At 41.7% G+C, this 22,749-nt stretch overlaps 1 protein-coding gene across 2 annotated transcripts in view; it reads left to right on the top strand.

Moving 5' to 3' along the window:
• LOC143188486 (uncharacterized) overlaps positions 1-22,749 on the top strand; it is a 39,341-nt gene that overhangs the window by 12,297 nt on the left and 4,295 nt on the right. The window lies entirely within an intron of this gene.

Below are 22,749 nucleotides of genomic sequence, written 5' to 3'. Positions count from 1 at the left end.
CAAATTTGTCTTCTTGCACTTGATAGACGCCATTTGAAGGAATAAAGGAGACCGGAAATATAATCGCTTCGTTCATGATTTTCATTCCAAGTAATTCGGATTAATCGAGTGGTTTCGAAGGGACTCGAAGGGGTTCAAATGGGCCGAACGATCTTTTACGTGACAAAATGACTTTTTGTTCTATATTAAATAGTAAATTGATCTACCTAGGCATGCGTATCAATGTATGTAATTTGGGAAACGAGGAGTATGAATGACATGTAATTTGTTGTCTCTCGTTCTGTCTAGCAACGCAGAGGACGTAACCTCTACAAAGAGACGAAGCAAACTTTGTGTTGCAAATAAAACCACGGGCAGGCTGTTAACGCGTCAATCGCAGTCGTCAAGGGGTAAACAGTCCGTCGAATGAGTGCGGCGTGGCATGGCGCGGCATGGCGCGGCATGGCGCGGCTTGCTGTGCTGGCAACAAAGGCCGAAAGTCAGTCGGTCGAAGAATACAAGCGAAGCGTGGTGAAGCGTTCGCGTTCTAAAAGCGATTGCAAGGTTTTTGATCGCGAAGCTATTTTCTTCGTGACACGGGCTTTCAGTAGCGTTTCACGTTCACGGATTTTCAGGTGAATTTACGTCGGAGCGATCCGAAGTCAGCGGTTTCAGAGAGTGGCAGCCGTCGACGACGCGACGGGCGCGCTCGGAAAGCGAGAGGCAACGCTAGGTCGCCACCAATTAAATTACGAGTCGATTTTAGCCAGTCTCAGAGTTTCTATAACCCTCCGCGTTGCATCCAGGAAATCTGTTTAAGTCCCTGCCGCTGAAGCTGTTGCATGTACAGAAGACCACGCCACGCTGCCTGCGGCCAAGCATATGTACGCATGTACACGTATACAAATACAGGTGTATTCGGTCGCAACGCGAATGAATTCTTCCAAGACCCATATCAAGGGGGTTGTACTAATGTGGCGTTGAAATTGAAGGAAAAGCTGACGCAAGAGAGTCTCGTAACTGGACACCGCACCGCCTTTCGATGTGAAGCTGCGTGTATGATGTACTTACGTATGTAGTAGCTGCTACCCAAACCGGTGAACGCGAACATTTCTCTCGTGTTGGTACATCGGATTACGAGTAGTGGAGTTCGGATGCGTTTGGTATCGGGATTTGTCGAAGCGACCGCCAACACAACCGACTGAGACCAACATGTGCAACCGAGGAGTGGCTCGTAATATGGGCCTTCTATATTGCACGTTTCAGCAGTCGACTGTCAAACTGTAGCGGCTGCTCTCCTTCATCTAATCGGATATGTAGGTACTTGTGAATTTGTAAATTCTGGTCTTGTTTTATTTTTAGTTTGCAATGCTGTTTGGTTACACCGGCCAAGCCACAGCATTTGGGGGGGGGGGGGGGGGGGGGGGGGGGCGAAAGTATTAAAGAAAAGAACTACATATAACGTTCGTTTGGATCGATATGTACGCGGCTTAACGTAATCTTTTGTAGCCAAAGAATGGCTGAAAAAATACCGCTGATTATTAAATCGTTAATTCCAAGCAGAAAAGTACAATTTGTCGTGTTTGCGGGAGAAAAGTCAAGATAAAGGAAGGAAAGAATTGTGTCGCGATGCACGTAAAACAAATAAAATACGTTGCGGCGCGCTGCTTCGCAGCGTCGACTGGCGTCATTCAGCATCAGAGCTTTTCTTCGGTACGGTGTAGAGAATTTTTTTCCACCATGAGGATGCGACCGCAGTGTGCAGTCGCAACTATCGCGTCGTCTAGAGATATTGTTAATTATATGCGGGATACGGTGAGGGCTGATGAAAGAAAAAGGGAACGGAGAAAATGTCGGGGTATGGCTGTTTTAAAAAGTCACGTTCGAGCATGCGTACTATAAACTTGCGATAAACGTTGGATCGCGTAGGTAAATTATTTTGAGCAACGACGGATGTGTGTGTCGGGGGGTCTATTCGCGAGGTTCTATTCTACGAACGATGGAAAACGTTTCCAAGTGGAGAGCAGCTCGTCGTAGTCGACATGCATTTACGATTACCCCCGAGTGGGAACGAGCGTGAAACGAGCTCGACTAGCCAACCCACCATCCTGTCTCTCAGCTTCACGTCAAATCCTTGGCTCGATTCATCGTCGAAACGCCTCGATTACTCCTAACTATCAGCTCCGCTCGTAATCTTCGGAGCTAACTAGCTCGTCCCTAATTGGCCGCCATTTAATATTCCATGTCGACGTCGACTTAACTGTACTATCGATCTACTTACGTTTATGTATATTCATTTCGTTAACTTGTTTCTTGCGATTGCTCCTGCACGTCTTCTCCAAGATGCAATAGTCCAGTGTCTGCATTTTGATATTATTATACATATCGTTAGTTTAAAGAGCATGAAATACGGAAAACGCCAATTCTCTCTCTCTCTCTCTCTCTCTCTCTCTCTCTCTCTCTCTCTCTCTCTCTCTGTGTGTGTGTGTGTGTCTCTCTGTCTCTCTACGAGGCTAAATAATAGTTGAATTGGAAAACGACGATGCACAACAGGCCGTGACAAACGAGCTCTCGTGTTTCGTAGAAGCTCTAGGGAGCGGAGAGGCAACGGTCGGAAATAGATTCCTCAGGGGCTGCGCAAATGAGGGTAGACCGCGATATAATGTTACGGGTCTCTCATGAGATATCCGAGGCTAAATTCAATAGGAAATCTGACTTGAGGCGGTGAAACCGTCTTCCCTGTCCTCCACCTATCCTCCCCCATCTCGTCGAAGGCGCAGCGCCTTCTTATTCCACCTTCCATTCGCGACTTCCGTTCGCGACTTCCGTTCACGACTTTCGATCCGTGCGTAACACACCGTAGGTAGGGAGAAGGGAAAAAGAGGTCCTCGCATCGCATCCGTCTAATTGCATCCGTTGCCGTTTTATTTCAGAACTTCTTGACGGATGAGTAACGAAGTGTGGTCGGTTCTCGAGGTACGATCGACATTCTCTTTTTTCTTCTACGAGCCCTCTAACGAACTGTCATGCTGTCGTACGGTCGCGCGCTGTGTCACAAAATTTGTATTCTAGTCTAGTTTACTCAGAACACCTTTTTATCACCCGTTTTTACATTTATTTCGTTCCCTTTCCAATTATTCTTTTTGGGAACTCTTTAGGTCGCTGTTACTGCGAATCGATCGGTTTCTCTTGTTCCACATTTCTTTTGGCATGCCTCGTGTTTGATCATTAGGTTCTCCACGTAAAGGACTAGGATTGATTCAATCTTGCCGCTTCGTCGCGTCGCGTTAAGTGGCCAGGTTCAATCTGATTGAGAGAAGAGCACAATTGCAATCAGTCGATGAATATGAGCTTAACGAGCGATCGAATAGAATTCAATAGAACATTAGGTGCGAATCAGTTTTAGTTTGGTAGAATTGTTCTTTTACTTTTCAATTTCCACGAAAAGTCACGATATTTATTATCCATTTCGAGATACCATTACACAAGTTCTAATACCTAGAACATTTCATCTTATCTTATTAAACTTGATCATGTACGAAAGATAATACAATTAGCAATCGCAATCAGTTCTACTCACCGAAATTAATGTGTATCACTGTCCAATATCAATTGAACGGTGATTGAAAAGCATGCAAGGAGAACAAAGGCTAAAGAGTATTTTCTGTTGTTGCGAGAGGACGTGGATTTGGTGCATCGATTAGTAGATACCTACCTCTACTCGTTGCAAATGTTCTCCAAGATTTTGCGAGTTCAGTTTTGCCATCGAAAAGTTTTTCAGGTTCTAAAAATGTAGGAGATGGTGGAGAAGTGTTGAGAAAATCGTATTAACGAAGCTGAATTCGCACCGGAAGGCAATGCAAACGAAGAAGCGCGTCCGCTTCAAACAAAAACGGAGGTAGCGTTACCAGGATTGGGAGCGAGTTAGCTGGAAACGGAGATAGCGTTATCAGACTTTTGTCCGCGAACTCCACTAATTTCAACCATCTAACAGTGAAAATATCGCGAAACTTTTGAGCGGCCGCGGCGGGATTGTGCCAGCCAATTTATCTTACCATCTTTGAAACAGATACGAAAGAAAAACTTAAAGGGCATTGGAGTAAGGAGACAACGAATGTTGAATATGGGAGGGAGAAAACGGAAGAGAAGTAGGGAAAGCAGAATAGAGCAAAGTTAAAAGAAAGAGCAAAGGGGAAGACCGCTTTAAGGGCTTTCATCGTTTTACTTATCTATCTGTTTCGCGGTTGGAGAAGTTTCAATACTTGCATACTTACACATCTACTTGCTGAACTGTTACGTACCCTTAGAACTGGTAATACTTGTAATGTTACGTATCAGGCTTTTATTTACATTCTGAATCGCTGATTTTCATCGTTTATCTTCAAGAATAGACGAGACTATTTGACTCGTTTGCAAAATCGATTACAGATCGGACATAGATATCGGTTAGTGACGCGGTAGCTCGTGTTAACGCAGAGTTTCAATTAACGCGACAACTCGATCTAAACCTAGCGCAAACATCGCAATTATTAACTAACCACGTGCGTGTATATTACTGGTTAATTACACCGGTGAAACAGTTAATCGAACGATCTTGTGTCGATTTGTCTATCGAAACTTTATGCCATCTGGGAGTCGACATACTATACCAACTAAAAGTTTTAAAGCGATTTGTTCGACAAGGGTGTATCAGGCGCTTAAATCGATTCGTCTGTGTCCATTAAAAGTTTCTGCAGCTTCTAAACAGATTTCGAATTTGTTTTACATTTATTTATGTACCTACTTATCCGACAATATACCTACTCAGGTACTTATACTTACATATGTACATATCTATAAATTTCTATAAAGAAAATTATAGATATTTGGAAGAATTGAAATGAATTTATTTAACAAATAAGAAAATTTTAAAGCATTTCATTATCAGGATAACGATAGTTTGTCCACAGATCAATTTTGATAGGTGATATGAAAACCTTGATAACTGTATTAATATAGCTAAGAAGTCGAAGCGAACTTGCTTCATAGCCGGCGTTTTAATTACAGGATCTTCATTACGGAATAATTCAAGAGAGTAGGGAGGTGAAAGGCTGTAAAACTGTTATTAACAATTATCGCCTTAATAATTGCTCTCTGTTAGAGGAGAAGTTAATTTATCTGTGTACAGAATCTGTAACGTAGTTAGCTCGTTGCCCTGCGCTGACATTTTCTCCTCTTTCGTAACCTTATCTTCTGTATGTAAATATATAAATATAAAAGATGCTTTTCTAATCCTAACTAGAAAAGGACTCGTACTTTATTGTCTAGAAATTGAGGATTTGGCCTATGTGGAAGAAAGAAATAGGTTACATGGTCGTTCTCTACGGAAATGGAATTTCGCGCTTCTTACGACTCTCTGGTGACTTTACTGGATAAACTATCGATTTACCTGCTGTTAGAGAAAAATGAGAAGCAGCTTCCACCAGATTCTCCGAGATTGATTTGAAATTGCTCATCTAGTATTCCGATATCGGGGCTCCGATATCCTACGATTAGTTCTACGATTAATATTGTATAATGAATTTCAATTTGTTTACCTTTGCAATATTCGTAGAGCGATATAAAATATCAACATAAAATAATAATCTTTTATTATTCCATCGGTGAGCATCACTTGACTTACAGTTACGTATTTTGATAGAAATCGCCAGTAGGAAATTAATTGCAAAATGAAACAATTAAAGGATGTGCGATGCAAAGGAAGATCAGAAAATGGTAGGTTGCGTACCGCGGGGGGGGGGGGGGGGGGGGGGGGGGGGTAGAAAAGAAGAGAAGTTTCCTTAACCCTATTCTTACATTTACTTGATCGTTTAATCCTCTTATCGTTTAAGAAGCGGTTGCTTTCACTCAATGGTGCCTGACTCGAAACTAATCTAAAATGCAGAAGATTGTGGAGCTTGTCGAGCAAGGTGTATCAAGATGGTAGGCGAGGTACGCGAGGTAGGCGAGATAGACGAAGGAGGATGAGAAGTGGGGTTGTCAGAGGTCAGCGCACCGTTCCACCACAGTAATTGCCCCTATAACGAACCTTTTCATCCAACTGAATGGACACGTGTATATTTTATCTTTTGCTACCTTTTTCGCTACTTTCCCCAACTCATATTCGTCATTCACGCGCGTGAAAAAACACGAAACATATTTTCCGTGTTCCCTCTAACTTCTACATTTGTTTCGATAAGTTGGTTGATTTGTATAATAGTTGGCAAACCTGTTGCAGTAACCGCAATAACAATGCGAGCATGGTGAATCTCTGGAGGGTTAATAATGCAAGGAGCTGCGACAGTGGCTAGTCTCGCGTAGTGCATCGCTGCGTCGTCGCGTCGCTTTCTCCACGGACACAGACAACAGAGCTCCGTACTAAAGAAACTTGAAAAGTACCTACGTACTTACTTTAGCATGCATCTTCTAGCGTGAACGTAACCGACCGCCTAAGTTGTTTGTACATCTATGAGCAAACACAAGGAATGAAAAGTACTCTCAGGAGTCGATCATTGCTCCAACTAACTTTTACCTATACAATTAAGTACACATGTACATCCGTAGTTTTCCATTATATTTTCAAAGCTAAAAGGAATTTTCTAACTCGATCTTCGATAATGAAAGGATGATCTGTAGATATTTGCGAAAAAAGAACGAGAGGCCGTCTGCAGAGGACGAAACGCTACTGAAACTAAAAACCATGGGATCAATGCAATCGCGCGCGCGTCAGGGTGAATTTTCTGTCGGTTGTTCAAGTGGAACGAAAACAATCGACGGTTAGTGAAAAAACTCGATTGACGCACAGTGAATTCAGCAGGAAAGTTGATTAGATCTAGGTTAGAAAGGACGTAGAGGGATGGTCGGTTGATTGTGGAAACGGGAACCCTGCGGCAGCTTTTGAAGCACGGAAACATGAAACTGTATGGAATAAAATGTAAGGATTCGGTGAACAGCTGGTTACATAAAAATCAAATCGTACCGGTCGAGGTATAAAAATCGAGGGAAAAGCGGGACTAACGTTTCGCTAAACTTACAACGGAACCACTCTGGTAGGCGTCTGTGAACAAGAGAGTGAAAATCTTTTTCGTTTCCGTCGAATCGCGAGCAGGGTAACGCTGCGCGTAAAACCCACTATATGCCCATTCTGGATGTTTTACACTGCTAGACCACGGTATCGTTATTCGAGAACAGGGAACCTTTTTTCATTTAAAAGAACTCGTTCAAAGCGAAACGGCTTTTTCTGTTCAAGTAAGTGCAAGACGCTTCGGAACTGTGGTCACTGACTTGGCTAAATAGATATACGATCAGTTATTGTCGATAAGAATGAACTAAAATAAGAAACAACTAAATATAGGGGACATATGCGTTACTACTACGGGCTGACGCAACGTTTTTAAACCGTGTACCTATATATGCATTATGTACTATATATCTCGTAAGAAACACAGAGAAACGAGCGAGCAGTTCCTCATTCATTTATCGGAGCATTTCACACCTTGGGACAAGTGTCGTTATTCACGTCAGTGAGATGCTTCGTCTTTGAAAGGAAAAGACTTGCTGTGAAAAAAGCTAGGGTAAAGGCGGGTTTGTTGTTTGTAGTAGTAAACTGGTCGCCTTTTGTTCGTCTCCGTCAGTGAAACATTGTGCGAATGTTCGATCCTCTTCTTCTCGTTTCTAAATAAATTCAGAGCATGTGAAAATATTATAGTTATTTAAAATGCACTGGAGGAAGACTGATTTCTTGTGATGAGTTACTTCAAGCTCAAAATCTTTCAGGATTTAAGATAACACCTTAAGATACATGCCTACCTACTTGTTAGTTCAAGTTTATATACCTTTAGTCGTTTACCCGAAGTCTTTGTTGCGAAGTTTCGACTTATATTAATTCGACACGAACCATGAGGAAATTTGGCTTGATCTATTGCTGGTCCGAAACAATTTGACCAACAATCTCGTGTTCAAAATGTCATTGAAACCTACCTGCGTACATACGTAGACATATACTGGGTTCACAGATGATTGATACGTACTACTAACTTTTTTGTGGATTTACTTTCTATACGCGCACTGATTATATTTTAATGTGATTAAAGGGAGGAAATTCTGTGAATATGACGAGACAATTCATGTATATGTGGATTAAGAAATGAGTAGCTTTCCAAACTCCGAAATTCACGATGCGATTCTTTTTGCCGTTTCGCAATTGCAAGAATCCGGTATCCTTCGAGTATAATATTATAAAAATATAAGGACAAGTGGTCGTTGACATAGTCATGAATAATTCAGTCGAGTTCTGGAAAGATAAGGAACGCCAGCGAACTTGAGCTACTGTATCCTTACCTACTATATACTACGAGTTTTCGATTCAGTCTTCAGAATACCGAGTGGAGAATAATCTTCAGAATATCCCTTGTAAAAGTGAATATTTTTCACATTTCCATCATGTAGGTACATATAATTCATTATGTACTGTTCTGTTAATATTTGTCTCCGTACATCTATACATATGTCCGTTGCGAATTCGCTCTATTTTTCGTAGCTTTTCGTCTAGAACGTCTCGATGCTTTTTAAAATAAATCGAAGAAGCAAGCATGCTTTCAGCAGAAAAGTGTTAGAATTATAGCAGGTACATACCAAGAAATAGTAAAACGAACGAGCCGATATTTGGTGAAAGTAAACGCAGACTGCAAAGAACAATCGAAAAAATCCCGTTTTCGCACATTTTTCTAGTCTGTCTCTTCTACTCATTCTTCCATTTATTTTTTCACAGTTTTCACAGTTTCCATAGTTCCCCTTCTCGGTTGTTCGCGACATTCCTTTCTTTGTATGACGGACAGAGTTGCATTCATATGCCTCCGCTTTTCAAGACCGCTTTTCAAGACCGCTTTTCAAGACCGCTTTTCAAGACCGCTTTTCAAGACCGCTGTCATGCTTACAAAAAACAGGACGTCGGCCAAGAAAAAGGATTGAGTGAAAATTCTGAAACAAGGGAAAAGATCCCGAGTTTCTAAATTCTTTCGTTTGAAAATCGCATTCTTGCTTATTACTTGAAGTTATAGGGGGAGGATAATTTAGTGGGAGATGCTGTATATTAGGGAAAAATCGCATGGAGGATCGCAGACCTTAATAAATTCTTTTGCGATTCGTTTCGAGCGGAAATTAAACGCGGAAGCTTCCCCTTTCGAACGAGCCCTTAGCGAGTAATTTACAATTTTTTTTCACCGAGTTATTGTACTTCGTATAATACGTTCTGTAGCGGTAATAGAACACGTGTATTAATTCTATTTCATAGTTTTGTACATTATAAAATTCAGCGGCAGTTTGCTGGAAACTTTCAGGATTGTTCGGAGAGACTCTAAGTTCCGAGTTACAGGACGATGCTGTGTGAACCGTAGAGATCGAATTAAATCGCTGATCTTTTTATTCTGTTTCAAAATACGTAATCTCATCTTCGAATTCGCCCTCGCAAAAATAGAATGAATTTTTACGCAGAATAGGGTATAGTCGACGAAATGACAGAGAGATAGGTACACTCTTGAAGCTTTTTGTGTATAAGTAGATAAATAGATATAGTAATTCGTTAACATTTCGCAAACTTTTAGAAGAAAACGTCGCGTCGTATGTGTTATGTTTATCAATCGGTAGAGAGCGTCAAGGGGGAGTGGGTTGATAATATATAATTAATTTCGGTCGTGGTGGAGCGGTGGATCGGCATTGTCGAACGGAAACAAATACGCCATGGAAGTGTCGTGAGCCAAAGTTTCGGGGAAATGTTGGAAATCCTGGGAGTAGAAGCACCAGAGGAGAGGAGGTCACCGAAGGGGTGGGAATTGAATTAAAGGAGTCGACTCACTCCCATCGTTCCTCTCCGTCTGATTCGACGCCACCTCACGATTCCAGCGTGTTTAGTTAATGTAGAAAACGTGCTTCATTTACTCTCTCTTTAGCAGTGACAATTCCGCCTTGTTTAATATGCAAACCGATCCATGCCTTGAACTTGGGGTCGATTCGATGAGATTATTCGGCTCGTTTCATCGCTCTTACGCCCGCTTTAACTTTATTTTCTCTTCGCACCTTCTCCTCTCGTTTCTCTTGTGCTTGACTTATTTCTTTCTTTCGTCAGTCCCTTCTTATTTTTCGAGTACTTTCCTTAAGCTTAAGTTTTTCGTTTACTTTGATGTCTTCTTTAAGATTAGACAGAAGATATTTTCTCGATGTTCGTTTGTCTCTTTTTTTTTGACTGCGACTTGTGGTAGTCATTATCGCGTTCATACCATACAATTCAACGATAAATGGAACAAATTTGATGAGTTGAAACGTGCAGTGCCCTTAATGATTTCGGCACAACATTCAAAATGTTCAGTATGAAAAGCGAAAATTGCTTTTTTATGTTTAGATACGAACTGTGAAAGGGATGGAATCCTTTCTACCTACCCTCGATGGAAATACACACTTGCTATAAATATAAATATAAATCATCGAATTATAATGCACGAAATGTGGGTATTTCACCTTTCTGATTGTTGAATCGTTTGAAATGTTTCAGTCCAATTCTCAATACATAGATATGTAATGCGCTATTGTTTTTTTAGGTTTTTATAGAGTTTTTTTATTTGAAAAGAATCAACCGTAAATCGTTCAATTATTCTTATCGCACTTTCAGCATCTCACGTAGATGCTTGACTATTACTTAAAGATTATTACTTTAATTTGAAACGGTTATTTCTGAAGGAGAAGTATATAATACGACGTGCAGATATGTATTAGCTATTTATAGTAAGCACATATGTATAGTTTTCGAAGAACTTGTAATTACGAACGACGCGACGCGACGCGACGCAAAGACGTGAAACGATCGCAATTTCGAACGTCCTCGTGCAAAACGTCGTACAGCATATTTCGTTATAGGATAACGGCACAAGCATTCGTTGCAAATTTAATTAACACGAAGGCATGTCGCTCGCGTCGAATACATGCAATCCTCTGCGTAATACTTTTGAGGCATCTCGGAAGACATTCTTGCGAGAGATTTCTATGAGGATCGCGCGTCACTTGCTACAATTGATTTGCAACGTACCAGCTACCACATACCGGAGGGTCGTGGAATATTTTTATACGTTAAGGATCGTTGCAGTCGGCTGACCTCAATTGCGTTGAATTAAACTCATTAAGCCGGATATTGCGCGAAATGCCCATGCATCTGGTATTTCATCGCGCGTTCGTATCTCCGGATATGTTACCTGCCTTGCGCCATGAATTATGCCACTCCCTTTGGTGATCATCTTATTGTTAGCTACGTACGTCATTATTTTTCACTCTGTTTTTTCAATCTCATATAGATTCGATGGTACAACATTTCCTTTGTATTTTGTCTGTGTAGTACAAAATTGTTGTTTATTATAAAATTTTTATTGATTGTTTACCGATGCGAGGGTAATATTTGGAATCATTTTATTTAGAAATTTCTTCATTTTCATATGTTCTGCGCAATACCTATCCATGAAATGTGTTTCCCTTCTAGCTGGGCAGATTACCTGAAAAAGTGACATAATCGATCACATCGGAAAGAGGAAATATTTCATTTCTGTATAAAGGGGATGGAAATTGGTATAAAACTGAGTCACGAGAATGCACCTACAGAGCAAGTTTTATATGATTATTTGACCAAGCACACGGCAACTAGCGGCCGCTTCGTTCCATTTAAATTTTAAATACATGATTGCGAGAGATTTTTCTGACCGCGTTTCCATCCCCAGCTTCAGCTCTGTTGTACATTCGTACGCGTGCATGGTTCGCTTCAAGTTTTCCATCCGGCTGCGCCGGGATCTCATTTCGTCAGCAGTTTTAAGGAGAGTCTTGCACTCGAGACTAATTACGGAAATAATGGGCATCAAAAAATGAACGCTTCTAGTGCAGCTTGAGCACCACTTGTCGGAGTGCTTCTTCCTTGCTCGGGAATCTTATGGTATTTATATATTTGTTGTACGTACATGCATATATAATATAAAAAGAACAAACACACGCACACAAACATGTGTATAGTATATCTACCACACACGTATACATACACATATTCTCTTAGTCTTCTCTCTGTTTCTGTGTTTTTTCTCATTTCCAGTTGCTGCCACGACGCGACGCGACGCGACGCGCCAGTCATTTCGGCCGAATCGCTCGAGAGCTCGACGTCGCCGAGCTTTTTCGAATATTCTTTGAGGACCGTGAATCGCGTTCATGAAAGCGTTACCCTGACTTTTTCTTTTTTCTCAGTCGCGAAATTATGAAGTATTCGCGTATCTTAACGATGTCTCCTCTTCCCACTGACTAGTATTTGCATAGTCTGAAAGAACATAGAAGCATCGAATATGTAGCACATTTTTTTGTGTCGCTGCCACATATCAGTTCTGAACTTTCAGAGTCTTTTTTTGGTGATTTCACAGATTCACCTATGCGAAAACAAAGGATAAATTAACAACCCTTTGTACTATGGAACCGAGCAATTTGATGCAGAAGATGATAATCTTAATATAATCTATATTATAATATCACTGGCCTATTTTACTTTTCCTTTCGCAAGTTAAGCAAAGCAAAAGTAACGAAACGTTAACCGACTAAAAGGATAATTTAAATGTACTTTCGACAAACGATACCATTAGGTTTGATTTACATGGAAATAGTTAGCAAAGTCTTAATTGCTGTAGCACCGGTTAGTCGAAACAAGTATCGCAGTCAGCTTGTTTCAGACAGTATATGGAAGTTACTTAGTAACTGAAACGTTTCGCCAGCACTGGTGCTACTCGCGTGTAAACCGGCTGTTATGTTGTTAAGGTTCGAACGTTACTTTGAAACTCCCTTCGAAGCATAACACTTTAGATTTGGGTAATAATAGAAGCGCATGGTGGTCAGTAGATGGATCAATAAAAATGATTATATTCTGAAGCATATGCGGTGGCGACGCGACAACGCGAACTCGAACGCGAACTCGAACGCGAACTCGAACGCGAACTCGAACGCGAACTCGAACGCGAACTCGAACGCGAACTCGAACGCGAACTCGAACGCGAACTCGAACGCGAATGGCAATGAATTGTTAAAGACGATAGCATCCGTTCGATTCGTCAAAGGAATGAACCAAAAGTAATTAGCATTGAAAGGGCGTCGCAACGGCAGTACTGGTGGGACGTGAAAACGGATACATACATATATACACGTCTAGACAGCGACGTTGCGCGGTGTGGCAAGTAGGCAGAGGCTGAATCCTTTTAACAGCGCCGCAGAAACGAGACGATGGGAATCCTCGAGAGTTTGCGCGAATTCTGCGGCGAGAGGCAGGCCGACGACGTCTTAACAAGCATTGCCAGCTACTCAGCGAAATTAGAATCTCAGCGATCGCTCGAACTTGTCTCTGTTCGGTCTCGTTTACACGCGGAAAGCGCGCCCACGACCTCTGACACGGGATTCGTTAGCACGAAAACGAATTCAAGACGGAATGCGACTGAACGCGTCTCGTTTCCTCGACATAACCCAGAAGCAGCTTGTGATTGGTTCCTTTTTCTCGTGAAATCCTCGCAAATAGTCTACCATACGGACTACTCCTAGGGCGGAATTGGGTGACGAGAATCTACGCAATCGAACCTTTTTTTACACAAGACATGATCGTACAGTAGCTTTGCTACCTTCGGTTAAACTCATGCTGCGTATACGACTCGTGGCGAAATGCGAAAGAACCGTCGGTTTGTGTTTCCTCCAATGGATTCTATTTTAATTCTGTTAACGCGCACGCGTGTGTTTCGTGAATTGATTTGAAGGCTTTTTTTTTAAAGCTATGAATAAATAATTTGCCGGAATTTCTGATGAGCGCTTTGTGTCGCGAAATATGCGTCGACACAGCGATGAAAAAATGATCTTTTCACGTATATAAAGCAAGTGCCTCGTAAATTTATTGGACGTTATTTTTTCATCGTGTATTCGATTCCATTGTTTTTATTCTTTCAAGATTCATAGATAGAATGTTTCCCACACGCAATCGAATGAAACGGAAAAAGCTGCTCTTTCACAATATCTTATTGTATATACCTACCTCTTCGATATGCAAACTGCATTTTGCAATGAAAAAATAGATATTGCGAGAGATCGTAGATACTTTGCTATTTACGATGAAATTCCACGCTTATGGAAATTTTCTATCATAATTAATCCCGAACTGTGGTAGGTATCGTAGAATAGGTACCTTCAGGTCGATATAGGGAATACCGGCCGTTTAGTCAGCAATGTGTTAATTACGCAAATACCGCCTACTCGTTAGCAATCCCTGCGATTGTGCTCATTCCCGTTAACAAATAAATGAATGAATTCTCTATTTTCTACCGAGAAAATTGACATTCGTTTCTAGGATTTCGCTTTGACGATGATTTGCTATTCGTTCTTGGTGCCTAATAGGTTTAAAACAGTATTTACGAAATACACATCTGTGTCTGTATTGTCTATGATTGTTAATATCGTTTGTGGCAAAATCGTAACCGAGCATAGGTAGGTCCAACTGAGAAACTTGTGGTGTACTTACCTGAGCCCTATCATTTTTTAACCAGGATGAATGTAATTTCACGGGAGAAGATTTACATAGTTCGGTAACGAAAGTAAAAGAGTCTTTCTTTTCTTCTGGGGATTAAATTCTTACAACTGTCAGGTGAATAAAATTTCATCGCTTGCTAAACTTTGTCGAACAACTTTCTTAATTCCAGACTTTAACAAAGGCGAGTTTGCTTTTTCCATAGAATATGGAATTGTGCGGTTGGATGAGAAGTTTCTTGGTCGGGACAGTTTTACGAGGTTTGAAAGTTGGCTATGACGTCTCACGACGGTATCTGACGATATTCGCGCCGATAATTCAAAATGGTTGTTCTTTATTGAAAAGATAAATACGCCTACATCAAATAATTGAAACTACTGAAAGAAAATATTTCAATTATTCTATGGTATCCGATTTTCCGGACGAAACTGAAGTTAGATCTAACGAGAGTTGGTCTGGGTTGAAGGATATTGGAATTGTGGGATGGTTAGTATCGTAGGGGCTAGAAGAAAATTTGGTGGTAAAGCGCTGCTCTACCACTTAATACACGAATCATAATTGTTGACTACATAGACACATTGACGAGGATGATGCAAGTGATTTATATGAAATTTAGTTCCATTAACAGTGCATAAATAATAAATATTATAAAAAAGAAAGTGGTTCCTTTAAAAAGATTGCTTAAGTTGCCTTAGCCTTCGTTGAATTGTTAAAAAGTTCCGTGACCCAAAAAGGGAGGGTCAAGAGTCTTGGATAATGGAAATAGTATATTTGAAAAACAAAAGCGACATCCGAAAATCAAGACGCATTTAACGTTTCTAGGCCGTGTAATTTGTATGTGTTCGAGAAAATGTTGCTCCCTTCGTTATTACCCTTCTTATCTGCAATCTGAATGCAACCGCGTTGCGTTGCGTTGCGTTGCGTTGCGTTGCGTTCGGATGCGTTGCGTTCGGATGCGTTGCGTACCGCCTCGTGGAGATTATTCGACGAAACCTGATCGAAATGATTCGTGTTCGGATTCATTTCACACTAAATAACATACACGTAAACAGCATACAATAGTACCTATACATATCCTGTACATACTTGTGGGCGCACGGAGATATTTGAGTTGAACAAGTTCGAAGCGCTGCTACTATGAAATCAACATCGATATGTCGCGATCAGACACTATTCAATCCGAAGATTAAACAGTCGATTAGAATGCCATGTGGTAGTGCGGCACGGCACGGTGAAAACTTGTTCGAAATTAATTTGGCCGTGATCCAGAGTCGTTTTCCGGTAAACATACTAGGTCGCGTCTAGTGAGTAACGATGTCGCGACATCACCGTCTCCTTGGGAATAAAAGAACGATACGCCGGCAATTTCCATTATGGTTTTCACGTTCTCGAATCGATGCGTCGCGTCGCGTCGCGTCGCGTCGCGTCGCGTCGCGTCGCAACACCTTGTCTATCACATCCTTTTCCTTAAATAAAACCTTTAATATCGCAGATACTAATCCGGGCATAAATACGCATTAGGGGAAAGTGAATTGAAATTGAACTAGTCGGAGATAGAGAGGTGCGAGAGGCTAAGCCACGGACGACCGCAGCAGAGCGAAGAAATAGCTATAGAGAAAGCAAAGGTCGGCCGGGTATTAACGCAGCTTTGATTCCAATTCACAAAGGGAACTCGGAAAAATGTCCGAGCAACATGTTCCGATAAAGGGGGTCCGGAGATTCGGTCGAATGCATTTGGCTGCGCGCGCGTTATCGGCTCGCCTGCAGCCCCTGCGGTTCGACGTTTCACCATCGACAGGTTTCGAGGGTGAGGATGGCGTTAAGGACGCCCGCCAACCACGATCTCTCCCTAAGATAATCGCGTTGACCGGTTATCGTCGGTGACGCGAGGCTGAAATCGATGTAAAACCGGCAACCTTCCCTCCGCCGCGTCTTAATTCCGTGTAATGCGATCACGATCCGACTAAGCTGTTTCTACTATCAGAGCTAACTCGTTCGTTAATGAATCTTCCTAGCGAGCTGTAGATTCAATGGTCCAATTCTTTTATTAAATCTACAAGAAAGGGGTGGGGCTTATCTTGCCAGTGAAGTGTATCTATTAGAGATGCAAGTAGTTATTCCAGCTATTACCTACATTATCTTTGTTTCTTCTTGAGTCGTTAACGGAAGGCGAAAATCATGAAAATGTTCCTCAAGTAGAGAACATTTTTCAATCTTCGATGTTTTGTAGATATTTGATTAAATCTAACATTAGTAGGTAAATGATAAATATACATCCGTACCTATCTACATACTTGGAACGTATACGTATGAAATAAGATTGCACGGCCTAATTCTAGATTCATATTTTTGAATGAGGATACATGAGATATATTCGATGAACTCGTAAATAGACCATACTTTGTTTGAAGTTGAGTTTCCATGTGCCACCTATGTGTACGAGCTCATAGCTATTAAAGGAAAAAATCGAATAATGTGCAACTGTAGTTTGGTTCGCGAGTATTTTTATCGTGGCCTTTTCACGCGTTTGTCACGATCGGTTGAAAACTTTTCTATACGGTTGGCTACAGTGAACGTGGCTTGAAAACGGAGCAGAGACCATGGGAACTAAAACAGAATGAAGTTAACGTTTTCATTCGAACTGCGAGAAATCCTAAATGAGATTACGACTATGTGTACCTACGTTAAACTTCGAGGATCAGTCGAACGTTTCAAAATATATATATTGCGTGTTCAAGGGACAAGTAAGGGTATGTCATCGTATGTACATCGTATGCGTACAACGGTTGAATAAAGATTTCCATTCAAGGTTTGCTTCTTCACGGTTGATTCATTTTTTGATTTTTCTTGCAGAATTAAACGAATTTGTGAAATGAAACCGATTCTTCTTCGTGACGAATAGAATCGCGAGTGTAGATGCAAACGAGCGTAAACGTTAAAGGTAATATCCTCGGGGCAGGTATGCGTAATTGCAACAATGATGAGAATCGCTGTGGCACGTCGAACGATAGTAAGGTCTGGAATGATAGCAAAGCCGGTGTGATAGCGAGAGTTAATGCAGTGTAGATAACCGTAATAGCGGGAGGTTTACTGCATGGGAAGGGGCGTTTACCGAAAATAATGGAAACGGTTTTCCGCGACTACGCGTTTTGCAGTTCATTCATTTTTGTCGCGGTTATGCGAGACATTCTCGACCTGACTGTTGAAAGAAAGTACTGGCATAACAATTGCACCTTATTACCTCTAATCGTCACCGTTTTATAAGGTACGATAGAGATCAGTTAAAATATACTAGGTGCGTATATTGCAACTTTTACTTCTCGAAAACCATTTATACGCCTCCTATAGTAAGGATGTGCTAGTGTTGGTAATAATTGACTGAAAGTAGACGAAAAGGTTTAGGTCAGTCTAGATAACTGAAATTAAGAAGGTATAGAAAAGTGACCTGCGCGACGTTTTCTTGTGGCCTGCCTCAGTTCGTTCGCGACGCACGGAAGTGAATCGTTAAAACGATGCGGACGGGTTTATCGCGGGCCAGTTAACGAGGGAGCAAAGTTGTCGCGTTCGTCGCTGGTCGCAACACCGAAACCTGAAATGAGACAGCCTCAGGAGTTATGGGAGGCGAAGTGGTGCAGTGGTCATAAAGCGACGACGATGGCCTCTAAGCCGCTGTTCGTTCGTCAGACGGTACTTGGCAAATCAGACAGAAAGAGAAAGAAAACGAAAAGGGGAAGAGTGTACAAAGGAGCCGCTTCTGCCAAAAACAGTAAACAACTTATAACTGATATTCTTTTATTTAACTTTCCTATTCATTTCCTTTATTAACCTGTTTCATATTGATTCGTTTCTGCCGATAAGAATAGACTACAAACAATACCTTGTTCGCGCCTTCAAACAGGACAGACAATTAGCTGCTCGTGCGAATATGGCAACCGAACGATGCGAGTTTCGGTAATATAGCTGTTAATGCAAACGAGTAAATCTAATTGTTAGCTGAGATTCTGGAGCTTCCTTATCGATTATATTAACTTATAGTTTTCGCAGACTTTCTCTCTTTTCTTCCCCACACCCATATCTTTCTCTTCTATTTGTCCTTATCTGACCGAATGATCATCGCGTTTTTCTGATTTAAACGGCAACGAGCTGAGTCGGCAACCCACTATCTCGGCTGGGATTAGCGTTCGCTTCTCGTGGAACGCCGCGCTGTGCCCCACCGCACCAGGCTGCTCTGTAATTGAAGCCTTCTTTACGAACCGTGAAATTAACTTTACGCTAAACGTTGAAGCATTACGTTTGATATGTAATTACTTATCCTAGAAAAATTGTGTCGAAAGACCACTAGTTCATCAAGTGTTGCAAGTCAAAATTAGTTAGAAAAGTAGATCATGTTAGACAGGTACTTCGTTTAAAAGAGAACGTTTATAATGCGTACACTTTGCAGAAGGACGCAGCAGATATAGTCAGTAATACAGTCGGTTATTTTTGTAAAATCAGGTTTCGGAGATAGCAAAAACGAGTTTCCTAAACTCTAATTCGAAATTGGGATTGAATTTTGATAAATTAACCATTTTTTATTTGCTGATGAAACCCATTGTGTTTCTTCCTTAAATTCACCGATCGCAGCGCTAGCATTCTTCTGTTAGCGGAATCGACAAGCATGTATTGGTGACCGATAAAAAAAACCGCTACGCTTTGGTAGCTTGTTTCTTCTTCTTCTTTTTTATTTGTTTTTTTTTTATTTATTTATTTAATACAATTCGCTCCAGCGGAGCGAAAAATTGCCGAATTCCACGATCGACCCGTCATGCGAGTCGAGCAAGGACTTTGATCTTTAACTCTATCTCGCCGGTGGCCCCTTTCTCCTGTGGTCCTCGATTTCCGTTCCATCCTGTTATCCCATTTTCCTACTTTTACAGACCCTCGTCGTCGCGTGACTAGAAAGTTTCCGGCGACGGGCGTGCGCGGAGCAGCCCCGCGATGGGAAAAAATTGATCGCGTTAGGTAAACCCTCTTTTCGTATGAAAACCGAGGATCCGAGGTTTACGAGGCTTGCCACGAGTAGCTTTTGAAATTTATTGTTTTCTTTTTTTTATCGAGAATTCATAGCCTGCTCATCGAATCTCAATTTTAGTTCTAGTGTTGATTAAATTTCTTTCTAATTACATACTTGAGTAATATTTGCAACGCACCTGTCAGGAACCACCGAAACATTTTGAATAAAACCTAGATATCTAATGAAAAAGGAGATTGAAGTTGTGGAAACAAATAAAGAAAAATATTAAGCGTAGAGACTTATTAAGAGACGAGAGTGAACGCATCGAGCGGAGAGGAGGTCAGTTTCATAGTTGAGATTACTTAGTACTCAAGTAGTTGTAGATATAAGTACTCGTTGGTTCTGCATATCGACGTCGAAGCGATTTCAGTCTGCCCTCGTCGCTGTTTACGCTTCTGGGTTTCGACGGGCAAAAAGAATTCACGCAAACCCAAGGAAAATCGTGAGAGGAAAAGATTGAAAAGGTGGAAGATTCGGAGAAAAGGGCGAAGTAGAACGAGTTCAGGGTCTGGAGAGTTTTCTGACTGGGTGAGGGAAGGAAAGGGGTCAAAAGTGAGAGGGTTCTCAAACTGTGGAAGTAGTACGATCTATAGAAGATTCCAATTTCCTTCGTTCGTAGAATATAGGAAAAATTCAAAGGTCTATTTTGAAAAGGTTAAAGGGGTACATTGAGCCTTTGAGTTTGTTCGAAACCTTCAATCGACGGGGTAATTACGTTTGCTTCTCTTTTAATTTCTCTTCTCTCATCTAACGAAGAGTTTGTAAAGAGGTATTTGCAGAATGGTGGAAAACGATAATCCACGTGTTTGGGAACCTCTGTGGCTGGGACGAGGCGAAATAAGGGGTGGATTTGGTCCATTCGGTCGGATCGATGAGAGGACTCGTAGGTTGTCCTCTTGCTCCTCTAGGGTATTGTAAGTCGAAGACGAAGACTTCGATGGCCTCTCTTTCGCTAGACGGGTCTTGAACAACAGCTTTGTTCAGATTCATGCGACTCTAACGAAGATCCTGCTCGTTTCTCTTGATTCGTTCTTGTCCATTCTCTTTTGTTCGGTGCGTAACGAGGCCAAAGCAATGTTGAAGCAATGTTGAAGCAATGTTGAAGCAATGTTAATTACTTTCGGTTGGTTCTGTATTTAGCGATTCGCTCTTCGCTTCAGTTGCCGTTACGCGTCGTCCGCTGACAATGAGAGTTACGAAACTTGTATCAGAATTTGCGTGCAGTGATCGAAGAGAGTGGTGTCCAACATTGCACTCTTTGACAAGCAAGTTTGAGAAGTTTATCGATAATGTTATCGAGAGTACATGAAATTCCTATATTTCGTCTCCTTTTCCACCTTCCTGGTATCGGGTATGGTTCTATGTATCTCGCGAGATGATAGTATTGGTGGGCGAAGCACGTTCTTCCACGTTTGCCAAGAGTAATCATTTAACCGATGAAATCGCAGTAAACCGGCGAAAGTAAGTAATTTACAGAATGTACCGAGGTGACGCGACGTCAGTGACCTGCGGTGGTCGTTCGAAAAGTAGAAATTCTAGAACGGAGCATTGGAAGCACATCTCCTCATTAACGAAAACATCGACTAAAAGTCCGTGAACTGTTGAAAAGAGTGCGTGCTCGAAATGGTTAAATGGGCCAATCGATACCATGACGGATAACCGAGAGACTGTATCGAACGTCTTCACGATTACTAGAAAATGAGGAATAGGTAAGTATGTACCTACGTGCTGTTGAAGGTACTTGATCGTAACTTTGTATAAAAGAAGAATGTAAACGGGGAAGAGAAGTGTAAACTGTTAAAAGAATCCCATTTTGTAAGCAGTCGTGGTTTTAACGCGTTAGCTAATGCATCGTTGAAACGATAGCAAAGAGTGCCGATAGCAGATATTGGATTCGAAATGTCGAGCAGGCAATATCCCCGAGGCCTGCCTTTCCACTCCCGCCACCGTTGCGTAGTTGAACGGGCATGCTGGAATAAAGCAATGAAAAACCGTGAGGTTTGCATGCCGAACCGCATGCGCTCGATATTCCGATATCCTGATATCGGCTGATGCTCTGCCACGAGGAGTGTTTCTTCCCGGACCGACGCAGCGCAGCGCGACGCGACGCGACGCGACGCGACGCGACGCGACGCGACTGCACATTCTTTTGTCTCCCTACAAAATTTATTATCCCTTTTCTATCTCTTTCTGTCATCTTCAACTCACGTCTTCTTACCGCTTGAAACTTCTTCCAGAGACCTACCAGCTCGCGTTCCTTCTCGTCCACTTCTGCACACCACTTATTTCCCTTTCCGTGTGTGCGTGTCCCTTTACTTATTGTTAGTTTCCGTTGAGCAGTTTTCACGTAGGTAGAACGAAAAACTATCGGTCGTTTAAAACGTTTCAAGTTTTCTCGCAACGATACAGATCTCTTCTTCTTTTGCTTTCTCGGTTCGTTCGCGCAGATACTCGCTCTCCCACCGATCCTGCCACTTTTAAAGTCTCTTGGCTACACAGTTTCTTACTTTCGTCGAGCCTCTTCTTTCCTTCAGCCAAAACCGTTTCGCTAACATTTCTGAACTTTCCACTGACGATGCAGGTCAGATTTTTCCATAAAATGCACGAGAGACAATACGGTATTCGTCCCCCTTTTCCTAGATTCTTGATCCCATTTCTGCGACAAGAAGAGAGTTTTAGAGTCCTCTTGGTCGACGACGAATCGATTACATCGATCGTTACTTGGAAACTTTACGAAACGAGGATCCTTTACGACCTCCTTCGAAGGATCGTAGTTGCTTTACCGAAGTCTCAGAATTAATGGACGCAGCCAGAGTAATTTGAAAGTACGAGGCTTGTGTAGTGATATGAACCGAGGCGGGATACCGGATCCATTTACGGCGACGTGCCACAGGGGTTAACGTCCATTCGTGGCGCAACGATTAGTATGCGAGCCAATGAATCGTTTAAAATGTATCTCGTGATCGGGACGATTAATTATTAATCTGCAGTACGTCAATTCGGGAACAGTATCAACGTCATACAACATTCGACCCGAACGTCAACGGGTTTCCGTTTTACGATCGTTGCCAACGAGGAATTCATAAGTAGCCGCCTGTACACCAACTAAATTCGATCTTTCATTCTCTCCATT

The sequence above is a fragment of the Calliopsis andreniformis genome, chromosome 2 (assembly GCF_051401765.1).
Source record: "Calliopsis andreniformis isolate RMS-2024a chromosome 2, iyCalAndr_principal, whole genome shotgun sequence".
NCBI lineage: Eukaryota > Metazoa > Arthropoda > Insecta > Hymenoptera > Andrenidae > Calliopsis > Calliopsis andreniformis.
The sequence above is the reverse complement of the archived record's forward strand: the minus strand, read 5'-3'. Positions and strand labels throughout refer to the sequence as shown.